General features: G+C 40.2%; 1 long non-coding RNA gene across 1 annotated transcript; it reads right to left on the reverse strand.

Annotated features, from left to right (window-relative positions):
* Positions 1-1885: 1885 nt before the first annotated feature.
* LOC309488046 lies at positions 1886-9127 on the reverse strand. The gene is made up of 2 exons (XR_014201994.1): positions 8544-9127; positions 1886-7827 (listed from the first exon to the last, which is right to left on the reverse strand). It is a non-coding gene; the product is annotated as an uncharacterized lncRNA (long non-coding RNA).
* Between the last annotated feature and the right edge of the window lie 4587 nt (positions 9128-13714).

Raw genomic sequence — 13714 nt, forward strand, 5'->3', positions numbered from 1 at the left:
TTATGCGCATTTTGGTGTTTCCATCCAGCGGGTTTTTTTAATGCAGTATCCCAAAATGCGCATAAAAATAGGTGGCTGGAAACATAGCTAGTGACGGACTATATTTATAGTTTATGGTGAGAAATCGATTGTTTCAACAAATAGCACCTAAGTATGGTGCCCCTTATCTTGACCAGTTTGCCTATTAACTGCCTCCATGGTAATTAAGGACCTGCGGAGAGATCCAAGCAGTCCATTCGCAAATGCCGTCACGGTAAAGGATGTCTACCATCTGTCATTTCTCAATAACATTTCAAATCTGGCCCCGGGCAAGTTTCACCTGACTTCCCCTCAATTATTGCGCGGAAACTGGAGGAGACGCACCATGAATTTGAATGAAACGTCTGGGTGTCGTTTGTGTGTCCTAGGGAGAAGTGAGCCTGGAAAGTGTTCACAACACTACATCAAAGCATGTAATCAGCCAGAGAGAGGCTTATTCACGCTGTGAATTGGACCTTACCAATCATACCGCACCAGAACCGGCTGGCACAGCCGCGATAGTTGTGGCCGTGAAACGTTTTCCAATAAGAAAAAACGATTTGGCCGTCTCAGGTTGTTTCAGGTTGTTCACTTGGACCGTCTCCCCCTGAAGGCACAGGCTTCGCTGTAGAGTGATAAATAGGAAGTTTATTTCCAGATACATTTCCTGCTCTCTTTTTTCCTCTCAAAGATGAATGCAGCCGAATCGAAATGCACGGGAGTAATTTTGTATGATTTACTTGACCGTGCAACTCAAAAGTCAGCATGTAACATCTACGGGAGCCATTTTCTCTGGCCATCATCCTCTGCCCTTCATAGGTCCATAATTGTCACTATTTTTAGCACATTTATGCGCGTGTTCCCCCAAGCCTGTGTGAATTACCATTAGATCCGCATTAATATATTCAATGAAAGTGGAATTAAAAAAAAAACTCTCCATGGCAACTGGGCTGACCAAAACTTTGGCCTTTGGGTGTGAGGTTTGAATGGGTTTGAAAATAGAAGCAATTGTGTGGGTAAATGGCAGCCCTCATTAGCGGAGGTGATTATGCAGTTCATGCACGCGCGGATGGGGCGACGCAATTAATCTTTCTCAACAGGAAGCAGTCCAGGATGACGGATGCCCTAAATCTGATGTCACCGAAACAAAAGGCGGAAAAAAGTCAGAGACTGAAACTTGGGCTAATCGCCTTAAAGCAAAGGCTTATGAAAACAATTTTAGCTTAGCTTTGTTTTTTATTACGGTTAGGGATCTTTAATCAGCTTTCTCCTGTATTCATAATTTAAGAACTCTGAGGCTGTATTTATGTCAGAAATGGCTTTAATTCTGATTGCGTTTTACTTTCTTTCAGATATTTGTTTTGACCCCCGGAGTCATGCTTAAAAAGCTAGCGAGTCGAATTTCTCATCCATTAAACGAACATCTCGAACAGGCACAGGCCGAATCGATTTCGCAGAGGTGAGCGTCTGTTTATCATAGCCGTGGATTGCTGTGTCTGTGGGTGGACCTGGTTCAAATGACCTTAAATTATTATCTGCAATCACGCTAATTGGCTGCATGTCTTTCACCGCCTCTCTCAAAACGCACGTCGTGAGAAAACTTCACTCCTGTAGATTTTGTCCGGTTTTATTAGCTCCTGTCAACAGGCATAAATTAATTATGACCTCTGTTTTTATAGATAGAAGCTGAAAAGAAAAGGGATGTGCCCAGGGCTGATGTTTGGTGATTAAGAGAGATGTGAGAAAATTTGTTTATTCTCTAAAACACAAATGGAGATCTTCCAAACTTCTGTTTTCCATGCAATAAATGTGGGTGATGATTTTACTTGCAAAGATCTAAAAAGGGAAAAAGTTAAAAAAAAAAATTATGTTTTTAAAGGTTGCATCCAAAGGCGCCATTTTTGAAGTGCAATTGAAATTTGTTTTCAAAGAAAAACAACTTAAATTGTAGCCTGTTCCTCACACAAACTTCCATCATATGGCTTCAGAAATACAGGAGGATTTTTTTTTTTATGGATGACTTTTATTGTGTTACATTTTCTTGAGTATTTCGGTTAAAATATCTAAAACTCCTGTAAACATTATAAATTTCATTGAGAAGCAACAATGCATGTATAATACAAGTGTATTTTTTCTTGCTGCACTTGTACATTTTTCACTTGTTTTAAGTATAAACAAGGTTGAAAACAAGTTTAAAAAATCTAATCAGCCTGTGCAGTAAAACAAAATATACTTTTATTCAAGATACATTCTCTTAAAACAAGTCTAAATATCTTATGCACTGAAAAACAAGTCAAAAATTAGAATTTTTTTTTTTTCAGTTTATCCTTTTTTTTTGAGTAAAAATCCCTGTCCACCTTTGGGAAAACGGAAGCTCAAACATCTGTTTCTGTTTCACAGTATAGAGTTTTCATTTCAGACCATCCATTTCTTTATATCGAAGATGAGATCGCCATCGGGCCGAAACGAAGCGTCTCATGCTTCATTTCCCAACTACACCATGACAAGTTTCACGTTTCTCCATAACAGACATACAGAGAGAGAGAGAGAGACAAAATGAGAGTCAAAGAGAGAGGTCATACACATCGCTTCTTCCCGCTGATGGCAAGCGGTGACAGTCGGGATGTCTCCTCAGCGTAATGAAAATTAAAGTGGGTTTCCTCCTCTTAAGTTCCCCTAATTAGCCAATCGTCCGAACGGACAGGCGAGGCGATGGCAGTCTCTGGTCGAGAAGGGTGAGCGGGGAAAGTGAGATTGTGTAATTGCAAAGGTAATGGATTTTGTCAGGAGCACCTGTCAGGGCCCTGGTGAAAACAGACGCTGGAGCCAGAAAAGGGAATTGGAGTCAGGATGCCAGCGAGTAGAGCCTCTATCCAAGCCAACCTCACCTGATTGCCAATTTGTGCGAGTCTTCATACATCAAGCGGCTGGACACGTGCGTTAAGGGGCCCGGTGGGTGGCGATTCCACGGGCGAACCATTAAAGAACGTGTCAAAGTAAGAGGGCAGACCGGAGAGATTGAAAGATAAAACCCACAGACATTTAATTCCCAATTTAATGTGTGAAAGATGAAAACGGAGCGCGCACCATACTAGACTGGGGCCTGGCTGTATAAAGTTGACAAAACTAGACTTGGCAGACTCGTTGGTGAGAATAGGGCCAAATGAAGGAAAAAATCCAAAGCAAGAAGGTAGATAAACACCAAATGAACAGCCTAGGCGACCGCCGTCTCCCTCGTGTGAATATGGCCTGGTAATAGGAAATGGAAATGTTCCTTAGAGGAAGTGCGGTTGGCATGTGCTTTAAACATTCGTTTTTCAGATCGCAGTGGCCCTTTGAATGTTGTCAGACCTTCCCGGGTAGCTTCAAATAGAGGTCAAGTATACAATTCATTTGGTGCAGCAGATCACATATCCTCTTGAAAACACTTCAAACTTTGAAATAAACGCACGCTGAGTGGCTAAGATTGGTTGAGGGAATGAAGAATCTGGTCTCATGGTCACGGTCCGCAATGCAGCTCATTTGTGCAAAATGTTGTTTGGAAACAGGCTGTTTTAAATAGTTTAGAATATATTGTGGGTAGTGATTTGATGCAAACACACTGATGCTGTATTCAGCCATCAGAAATGATGGATGTGATTCGAGAGCAGCTTTAACAGAGACTGTATCACCGTTATAATGAGACAAGCGGTGCTTAATGAAAATTCACCATGGTAACCATAGTTTCCACCAAAATACCATATGTGCTATTGCAATCATTACTGCAATAAACTGTGCAAACTACCGTTATTAAAACCAACATGAAATCAAAATTGATGCTCTTCACTTCAACACATACTCCTGGTATTATTTTGAAGGCATCATCTACAAGAAAAATTGTTCTTAATATTTTATTGGAATGCAATACCTTTCTTTTTCAATTGATGTCACCAGTCTTGTTTTTATTATTCAGCCCTCTTCTCCAAAAGCACAATTCTTTTCATGATCCGATCAAATCCTACTGGATAAAATCAAGCCCCGCTCTGCATTTTTATTTCTAATTGAATATCCTGTTTCACATATTATGCATCATATTAAGTAAAATGCTCTGGGAATGGAGAATCTTTATTATGATTCTAAACTGTGGCGACTGGTATTTTGGGTGGAAACCATTGTTATAATCGTCGTGTTTCATATAAAGCTATGAAATTAGAATATACTGTAGTAAACTACTGTTGAAAAGTTTTGCATGCATTAAACTGATCAAAAGTGACAGTAAAGATTGTAGTGTAGAGTAGTAGGTATAATAATGTCACTGGGCAGGAGTAGCTATAGGCTATTTCCTTTGTTGCATTCAGCATCTAAAACCAAAAGTTCTGGAAAAGTTTTTGCCATGCAGCTAAAAAAAGCATTCTGGGTTTCACGCTGATAGTTAATCTTAATCAGCTTTCCACGAGTTAATCAATTACACCTCCCTCCGAAATTGTGAGTATCGTTCCTCCCTCCCCGGCCGTCAGACGGGAGGATGGAGCTCAGATGAACACTGATTGCGGTGAGAGAGAATAGCCCTTTCACTTCATCGCCGGAATGTGAGACGGCTGCCGAGTTTCCCCAGACCCGTTTAATTCGAGGTTGCGGGAGACAAACAATCGTTCATTTGTCTTCATTAATGTGCCTTTCTCTCAACGGCTCGAAGCAGGGACAATGGAAAATATCTGTATTATAATCCGTCTTCTCATTCATTCCCACAATGCCTCTTGCTCTTTGCGCAATGAGGTATATGCCCTATTGATCTGTTTGTTGTCGTTTTCATTAGCGCATCGCATTTGCTCTTTACAGAGCGTGTGTGCAACCAACATGCATAATGATTCCATTTATATCTTTTCGATGAAGAGCCATTTTCTCCTTCGGCTAGGAACGGAGGGACTTTTGTCTCCTCCGCTGGCTTGTGCATACAGACGGAGCCGCGAGCCTGATGTTTTTCTTTGTGTAGATTGACTCGCACACCCTTTCAGCAGCTTTTGTGTGTTTCATCTCATTTGGGAGATTTGATGAAGCAGCTTAGCGTTCTTCCTTGCTCTTTCGCGTGTGCTCTCTCTCTCTTTCGCTGTCTTTTGCATTATCTTCCTCCGCCCGAATCAGCAGCCATGGCAGGCGCTATGCCGCTGTAAGCTCCTCATTTTGTTCCAGGCACAAAGTTACATTATTCATTTGAGTGAACCGCGCTGGCGTGCTGTCAGGAGGGGTGTGAAGGGAACTTTTCAGCGCTCTAAATAATACAGATATAACAGAACGGGTATGACAGAACTTTTGGCGCTGTTCGCATCAGGTGTGGTCCACGTTTACGCGAGATGCGAGAAACGCGTCCCTTTCTGCCCTCCGTCACCGTGTTCTCTTCATCAGGCAGCTTCCTTCTCTTCAGCAGGGCTAATGTCACTTTTGTTTAGTGTTTGTGCATGTGCTTGTGTCTGTTCCAGAACCAAGTGAGATGCATCACTGTCTAGTGTCTACTGCTTAGAGGGCTCTACCAACTGAGAGACATTTACCCAGCTATTTAAAGGGTTAGTTCCTCCAAAAATATCCCATAATTTACTCGCCCTCAAGCCATCTTAGGTGTATAATATAATATAATGGGAGTGAATGGTACCAATTTTTTGAAGCCCAAAAAAGCACGTCAGTCCATCATAAAGGTAATCCATAAGGCTCCAGGGAGTTAATAAAGGCCTTCTGAAGCGAAGCGATGCATTTTTAGAAGAAAAATATCCATGTTTATAACTTTATAAGCTATAATAACTGTCTTCCGGCAACGGCCATACGCGAGTCTACTTCTGGCTGAGGAGTGACCTCTGACATGACGTATTGACGAACGTGGAAGCACAGAGGATAGAACAAAACTAAATACTGGTCACAAATTAGACGTTTTAAAAGAGAATTTGTACAGAGAAATGTCAGAGGATTTTGATATAAGAGAAGAGGAGCTTGAGTTTGTTGCCCAGCCCTATTTGTTTGAACCACGAGAGGAGTCTACTCTCACCTAAGCTTACTCTACGCCTGCATCCTACGTCATACGTCGGGTCAGAGGTCACTCTTCAACCCTAGCTAGACTCGCGTATGGCTGTTACTGGAAGCCAGTGAAATATGGATATTTTTTCTTACAAAAATGCATCACTTCGCTTCAGAAGGCCTTTATTAACCCCTGGAGCCGTATGGATTACTTCTGTGATGGATGGATGTGCTTTTTTGTGTCAAAATCGAAGGTAACATTCACTCCCAGTATAAAGCTTGGAAGAGCCAGGATATTTTTAAATATAACTCTGATTGTGTTTGGCTGAAAGAAGAAACTCATATACACCTAGGATGGCTTGAGGGTGAGTAAATGATGGGATCATTTTCATTTTTGGGTGAACTAACCTTTTAAGTAGAAACGGATATTTGATGACCACCAGGAAAAATAAGCTTAAGACAGCATCCCAACAATCGTAGGTGACTGATTTAGAACACCCTTACAACTTGGAACAGACTTTAAATGGATTCAAGTAAAGTTTGAATTTCTAATGGTGCTAATAGCCTGCTGTATGCGCATAAAAAAAAAAACTATGGTGGGTGAATCTATATACACTTATTTTTTATTTTGCCGATGGATTATGTTGGATTGCATTCTGGTATTGGCCTTCTCCAATCCCTTCTCTGAAATTGGCAAAGGATGCACGTGGTGCTGCTTTACAATTTGGCCAAAAAACGAGGCATCTTAGAAGGCAGCATAATTAATTTGCTTACCTTTTGGAACAGCCTTCACGCCTTTTGATCCCTTAAAATGCTTCCTGCGTAGGCAGCACACTAGGTTCTGGAACAGAGCGTGTCTTTGCACGAGGGAACACAACCAGTTAGCCACAGATGTGTGGCGAGAAGCTTGTTTATTTGTCGTAATCAGGTTTACGAGACTCTCTTTCTCTGCCACGTCTCAGGGAAGGATGAATTCGGTATGCATACTGTGCATCACGCCTCAAGGTTAATTACACTTCAGAGGAGTGAAAGAGAGAGCAAAATATCGCACAATCCCCCCATTAAGGGAAGGAGAATACCATTGCAGAGTCGAAGCATTGGCCCACATCTACTCAGTGTGACGTGTATGTTGGAGGCCACGGTTAAGACGGGACCCCTACCCCCGTCTGAATGCGTGTGCGTGTGTGTGTGTGTGTGTGTGCTTAGGATGCTGGGCACGTCTTCGTCCGGCGGATCCTTCCGGCCCGGGGAGCCTCATTAGAACAACTTGTGCAGCAGCCTTAAAGCCGGGATAAGCTTAGCAGGCAGGCACTGCCGATAAAAGAGTTATGTATCACGTTCTTACACAAGCATGACAAAAAGCCCCCTTATCCAGGTGCCACGCAAGCCTAAACTCCTACGGCGCACTGCCGAGGACAACAGTGACGAATCTGTGCAAATTGTTCTTATTCGATCCTCCTGCATTGAGAGGAAACAATAATACGTCTGTCAGAAAATGGAACGGATTTAGCCAGGGCTTTTTGTGATTGTAATACGCTTTTAACTAGATTTGTTTCAATGCAATATGTTTTAAGTCGAAATGGAAAACAATGACAGCTGGGTTATAAGGCAGAAATTAGGTCTGTGGAAATAATTCGCTCAAACTGTGCTTAATTCTATTTCGAGCCTATTGCACGCACATAATTAACGACGTAATACGTTTTTCTGAGGCATTACATTGTTTTAGTTTTTTCACCAGACACTGAAATCAGTCAAACAAACTTTTTTTCTTTTTTTTTTTTTTTTGCTGTGTGATCTGGATTGTGTTTGCTCTTTAAATTGGGTTTTCTTAGGCTACGTTCACACTGCAGGGCTTAATGCTCAATTCCGATTTTTTGAAAAAATTAGATTTTTTTGCAAGGCCGTTCACATTTCCAATTAAATGCGACCTTTTGTGATCTCCTGTGTGAACGTGAAATGACCCAGAAGTGACCCGCATGCGCAGAAGAGTACTCAACGGTCAACGACGTCACTTGTTGTTTGCGGAAGTAGCTAAACTTTAACTGTGATTCTCACACACACACACGAGCGCGCGCAGCGACCGTTACACAAGAGCCAGACAGCAGCCGCTGACTTATCTAATATCAGATTCAGCACAAATAAGTTAACATAACGTATATATAATGGCCGTGGGATTTTTTTTTTTTTTTTTTAATTAACGGGCTCGTCGAGGTCGACCCGTTCGGCAGATTTACCTCAGCTCGACGAATATGCAGTCCGTTAAACGTTTTCAAACCGACGACTACTTCAACGCAGAATTATGACGTTTTTCGCGTATCAATGACGTGCGGGTCGGATAAATGCGACCTGGCCATTCAGACTGAAGTCGCATTTGAAAAGATCGGATATGTATCGGATTTGGGACCACATACCCAAGTGGCCTGGGTCGCATTTGAAAAGATCGGATCTGTGTCGTTCAGACTGTCATGAAAAGATCAGATCCAGGTCGCATAGGGGCAAAAAAATCGGAATTGGGTCGTTTCAGCCTGCAGTGTGAACGTAGCCTTAGAAGAATGTATGCGATGCTGTAACTTCTTTTCATTGATTTACCGTTAATAAAATTCAGTGTACAGGGAAAAATACTAATCAATATCTGACACTGTGTCCAATCGCAACACTGATACTGTAATGTAAATGTATTTCTGCTGCAGATGCCAGTATATTAGAGATGTGATTTTGTAATATTCAAAGTGTGCTGTCATTTTCCTTCTATTGTGCACTTACTATCACAGCTGAACATGAAAGTGAAATGTACTGTGTGCCTTTATCAATATTAATGAGGAGGTAATAATGAATATGCATTTTCTTTCCGGGAGAGCCATATAGCTAATAAGCCATGATCCGGTGAAATGAGATGCAAATGTTTTTCATTAATAAAATATATTACTGTGAGTGCTTCTTGCGTATACATCACTTCAACGCTTACAAAAGACAATTCACTTGTATCTCACGCAATCAATTCTCAAATGAATTCTTCCTTTTGGTGGCAGCTTCCAATGTGGCTGCATGCCGAAAATCTCAGTTCTGTAAGAAAAATGATGGCTAATAAAGTCTTACACCCTGATGATTTTGAATAAAACATCTTTTGCACTGTAAAGTGACTCCTTTGTGATTTCTTCAGTGAGCCTCAGTGGACTATAATGGCAAATGAGGACGCTTTGCTACTGATTATTGGTGTGAATCTCCCCTGAGGGTTATTAATGTCCTTGCACTAACACCTCTGACTAAACTTTCACACCACACCTCGTTATCGTTCCTAATGCAACCTTTACACGCACACACGCTGTGTAGCTAGTTAGCACCCGTGTTTTGGTTTGATTCTGGGCTTCCGCCGTTTCAAAGCGGATTGAGGGGGATTTCAGGATTTCTTCAGCATACTGTAGATAATCCTCGAGTGTCTCCATGGTCTGATCTCTTGGTTAGTGTCTCTCACGGCATGGTCGAGCTCCTCGGTCTCCCCCTCTTCTGGAAACGATGGCAGTTCTCCATCAGCAAAGCAATAGAGGTCATGTTCTCATTTACAGGGGCCAGAAATCATTGGTGTGAATATCGGTTGGCTTGGTCCCATCAGGTTAGTGCAGTGAAGAATGACCAAGACTTGTCGATTTCTCTGAAGGATCTTGTAACCTAGCAACAAGCTCTGGCCTGGTCCTAGTGGACAAACTCTTAATTCAGTAGTTGCTGACTAAATGCGGATTTAAAGTTTTCCATTAGATGCGGCTCTACATGCACACGATTTTATCTCTACACAGTCACTTCTTGTGTCGTAGTTTGGTCATGAGATCTAAATATTCATCCACTTTTTGGTGAAGCTCTTAATTAAAGCACTGCTTTCTTATAGTGCTGCTCTTGCAAAATGTAAATTGATTTTCATTTCCTGTGGCCGTTACAGCACCAAGGTCACAGGTTCGATTCCAGGGAAATGCACATGATAAAATGTATATCTTGAATGTGCTGTAAGTCACTTTGCATATTTACAGATAGTAAAATGTTTCCTCTTGAAGAAATAGTTCACCTTAAAATTAAAATTTTGTTTTCATTCTCTTGCATCATTCCAAATGTCTGTGACTTGCTTTCTTCTGTGGAACACAAATGGAGATGTGGTCTCGATGGAACACAATGGAAACAATTCCACGTTATCAAACTTGGCACATAATGATTTTTAAACGTATAGTTCACACAAAAATGAAAATTCTGTCATTAATTACTCACCGTCATGTCGTTCCAAACCTGTAAGACTCTCGTTCATCTTCAGAACACAAATGAAGATCTTTTGAATGAAGATTCTGTCCCTCCACTGACAGTTACGCAACTACCACTTTGATGCTTCAAAAAGTTCCGAGATCGTAAAACTAAGCCATATGAATTGAGTCCAAATTTTCTGAAGAGACACGAAGGCTTTATATAATGAACAGATTTAATTTAGGCTTTTATTCACATAAACCTAGATCGGGAAACATAAGCTCAACCGAACCTGCTTGAAGCACGAGAATGAACCTCACTGGTTCTTGCTGAAGCTCAAACGTGCTGCGTAACACGAGAATGAACCTCATTGGTTCTTGCTGAAGCTCAAACGTGCTGCGTAACACGAGAATGAACCTCATTGGTTCTTGCTGAAGCTCAAACGTGCTGCGTAACACGAGAATGAACCTCATTGGTTCTTGCTGAAGCTCAAACGTGCTGCGTAACACCAGAATGAACCTCATTGGTTCTTGCTGAAGCTCAAATGTGCTGCGTAACACCAGAATGAACCTCATTGGTTCTTGCAGAAGCTCAAACGTGATGCGTAACACCAGAATGAACCTCATTGGTTCTTGCTGAAGCTCAAATGTGATGCGTAACACGAGAATGAACCTCATTGGTTCTCGCACTTTAAGCTTGAACTTCCGTTTACCACAATGATGTGTGAGTTGATGAATAAAAGTGTGATATAAAAGTGTGATATAAAAGTAATATGTGAATAAAAGCCTAAATTTAATCTGTTCATCATATAAAGTGATCGAGTCTCTTCTAAAAATTTGGACTAAACTGCTCAATTCATATGGATTAGTTTTACCATCTCTTTATGAACTTTTTGAAGCGTCAAAGTTATAGTTGTGTGGACTGTCTTCATTTGAGCTCTGACTTTGAAAGAAAGTCTTCCGGGTTTGGAATGACATGAGGGTGAGTAATTAATAACACAATCTTTGGGTGATATTTCCCTTTAATGAGAACTTATGTTGTTCTTTGAATGCAGGTCACTTCAGATAAAACACCTGTAGAAGGTCTACGCCACCATTCAAAAGAAATCAATACTTCATTCAACATTAAATTTATAGAAATTTACAGAAAAGAAAAAATTATATTTCTAATAAATGCAGTTCTTTTGAACTTTCTATTCATTACAGAATCCTGAACAAAATGGTATCATGGTTTCTACAAAAAAAATTTTTTGGAGCAAATTTTGCAGCAAAACAGCATATTAGAATTATTTCTGAAGGATCATGAGACACTGAAGACTGGAGAAATGATGCTGAAAATTCAACTTTGATCACAGAAATAAAATGTGATCTAATTGCAGCCTTTGTGGGCGCTTTCAAGAACATTAAATATATTATACTGACCTTTTAAATAATGAACTTGTGAACGGTAGTGTAATCATGACAGGATCCTGAACAAAACTAGTTTTCTCATAAGGTTTTAAACATGTTTCCTTGTTCATATCTTTTCTGCAGATTGATTGTGTGAGCTGCCAATATGCGTTACCATTTTTCCTGACAAAGCAAACTCTGGAAAATTACAAGAATGGATGTTTGCAATCAATAAAGCCAGAAGATACGAGTACAACCCAGAATAAATTTCCTCTCGCTTGAACGAGAAGGGAAGACATTAATGTTTGAATATGAAATATTAAACTCAATCCAACAGATGCGCTCAACCGCCGACAGAATTCTGACAGGTGTTGTGGCAGGAAAAGAATATGGATATGCTCATAAATACCACTTATTGACAATGAAATTGCTTTAGAGGACATTCTCACTTCAAGTCCCCTAGATTAATTCACTTATCTTAATTTACAGTAAACTTTTGGTTGACTAGCTTCTGACTGTCAAGAACTCTATAATATCTATAATATCCACAGATTCACATTATAAACACAACATTTTTATAAGACTAGATCAACCAAAAATGTATATTCGGTCATCATATATTCACCTTCACGTTGTTCCACACCAGTATGACTTTATCTTACAAATAACAAAAGTACTGGAGAGATTTGGCTGCTGTTTTTATGAAGCTTTTTGTTAGACCAAACAAAAGATATTATGAACAACATGATGGTGAGACTATTCATTATTTTAATCTACTTTAATTTAAAAATCATACCACAGCAGGATGGAGTCTCAGTGATACCAGAGTAAAGGCCAGTTCACAGCAAGAACTTTAACTAGATAATAACTAACGATATTAGCATCAACACCATCGTTCTTGGTTGCGTTTGTCAAAAACATTGTGAACTAAGTTGATCTTAGACACCATTGGTGCCAATGGTTCTACAATCTACCGAGGCTTACGATGCTTTTGAGAAATGCAACCCAGTTTTAGGCCTATCCACCTTATTTTTCAACATTGAAGTACCTTTCTGTGAATTTCCGATTCATTAGCCGCCATACAATAACTAGAAGAATATCAAAGTGCTGTAAATAGTACAACTATTTGCACTTGTAATGGGAGATTTTTGATTTTCATTACTTACTTTGATTTTCATTAACATACACTAGATTGACTACTATGTGTGCTGCTGACTATGTGATATAATGATTGATGTGAAACGCCTGCGAAGCAGGAGGAAGAGGGGGAGAGCTTTGAAGGCTGAAGCCTTGACCCCTAAGGTCAAAGGGCTGTCCAATTTAGGACTTGCAGGCTGTAAGTTAAGCTAAACTAAAGTTCAGTATAATAGGATCACTGGTGGTGTCTTATCCATCTCTGGAGTTTAAAGAACCTTGGAAGATAACAATAACAGAGTATAAAGACTGGCCTGCCCCTCCCTCCTGGTCGCACTTGTTTCACAGACTGTACTGTCTACCTCTGTGTGGCAATTGGGCCTCTTGCAAGAATAAATTACTTTTTAATGATCATTTGATTCCAGACTGTCTCTTACGCCAAAGATGATTGTTTAGTGAATTAAACTGCCACAACACACTACAAACCAGTGTGTTTATAATTATGACAATAAGTTAAAATAATATAGTACGAAATTTCATTTTGCAATATCAAAGTTGCAAAGTTATTTTGATTTAAAGATTATGAAGGCACATGAATAAAAAAATGTGCATGGATAAATCATTTATAATAAATACTGCAATATTCCATAAAAAAAGAAAGAAAGAGGAATTGTCAACTTTGATTTCTTGGTGACTTTAAACCCAGAACAGCAGGTGCTCCTCATAGACTCACCCAGATCTTCAGTGCAGTCCGCCCTCACACCAGGACTGATGTATTATGGCTGAGGAACAGAGCGTTTTCTACTGCCATAGCTTTTTCTTAGAGTGGAGAACATAGTATTTTACTGCTATTAATAATGACAAGTCTGAGGAAAGACTCCTTTACTGTTTAGATTTAAGATACGGGTGGGTTTTTAAAAGTGGAATCTTTCTTTGGAACCAAAAGGAAGAGTGTGATATTAGCGAACAAT

Source organism: Leuciscus leuciscus, assembly GCF_965113295.1.
Source record: "Leuciscus leuciscus genome assembly, chromosome: 23".
Taxonomy (NCBI): domain Eukaryota; kingdom Metazoa; phylum Chordata; class Actinopteri; order Cypriniformes; family Leuciscidae; genus Leuciscus; species Leuciscus leuciscus.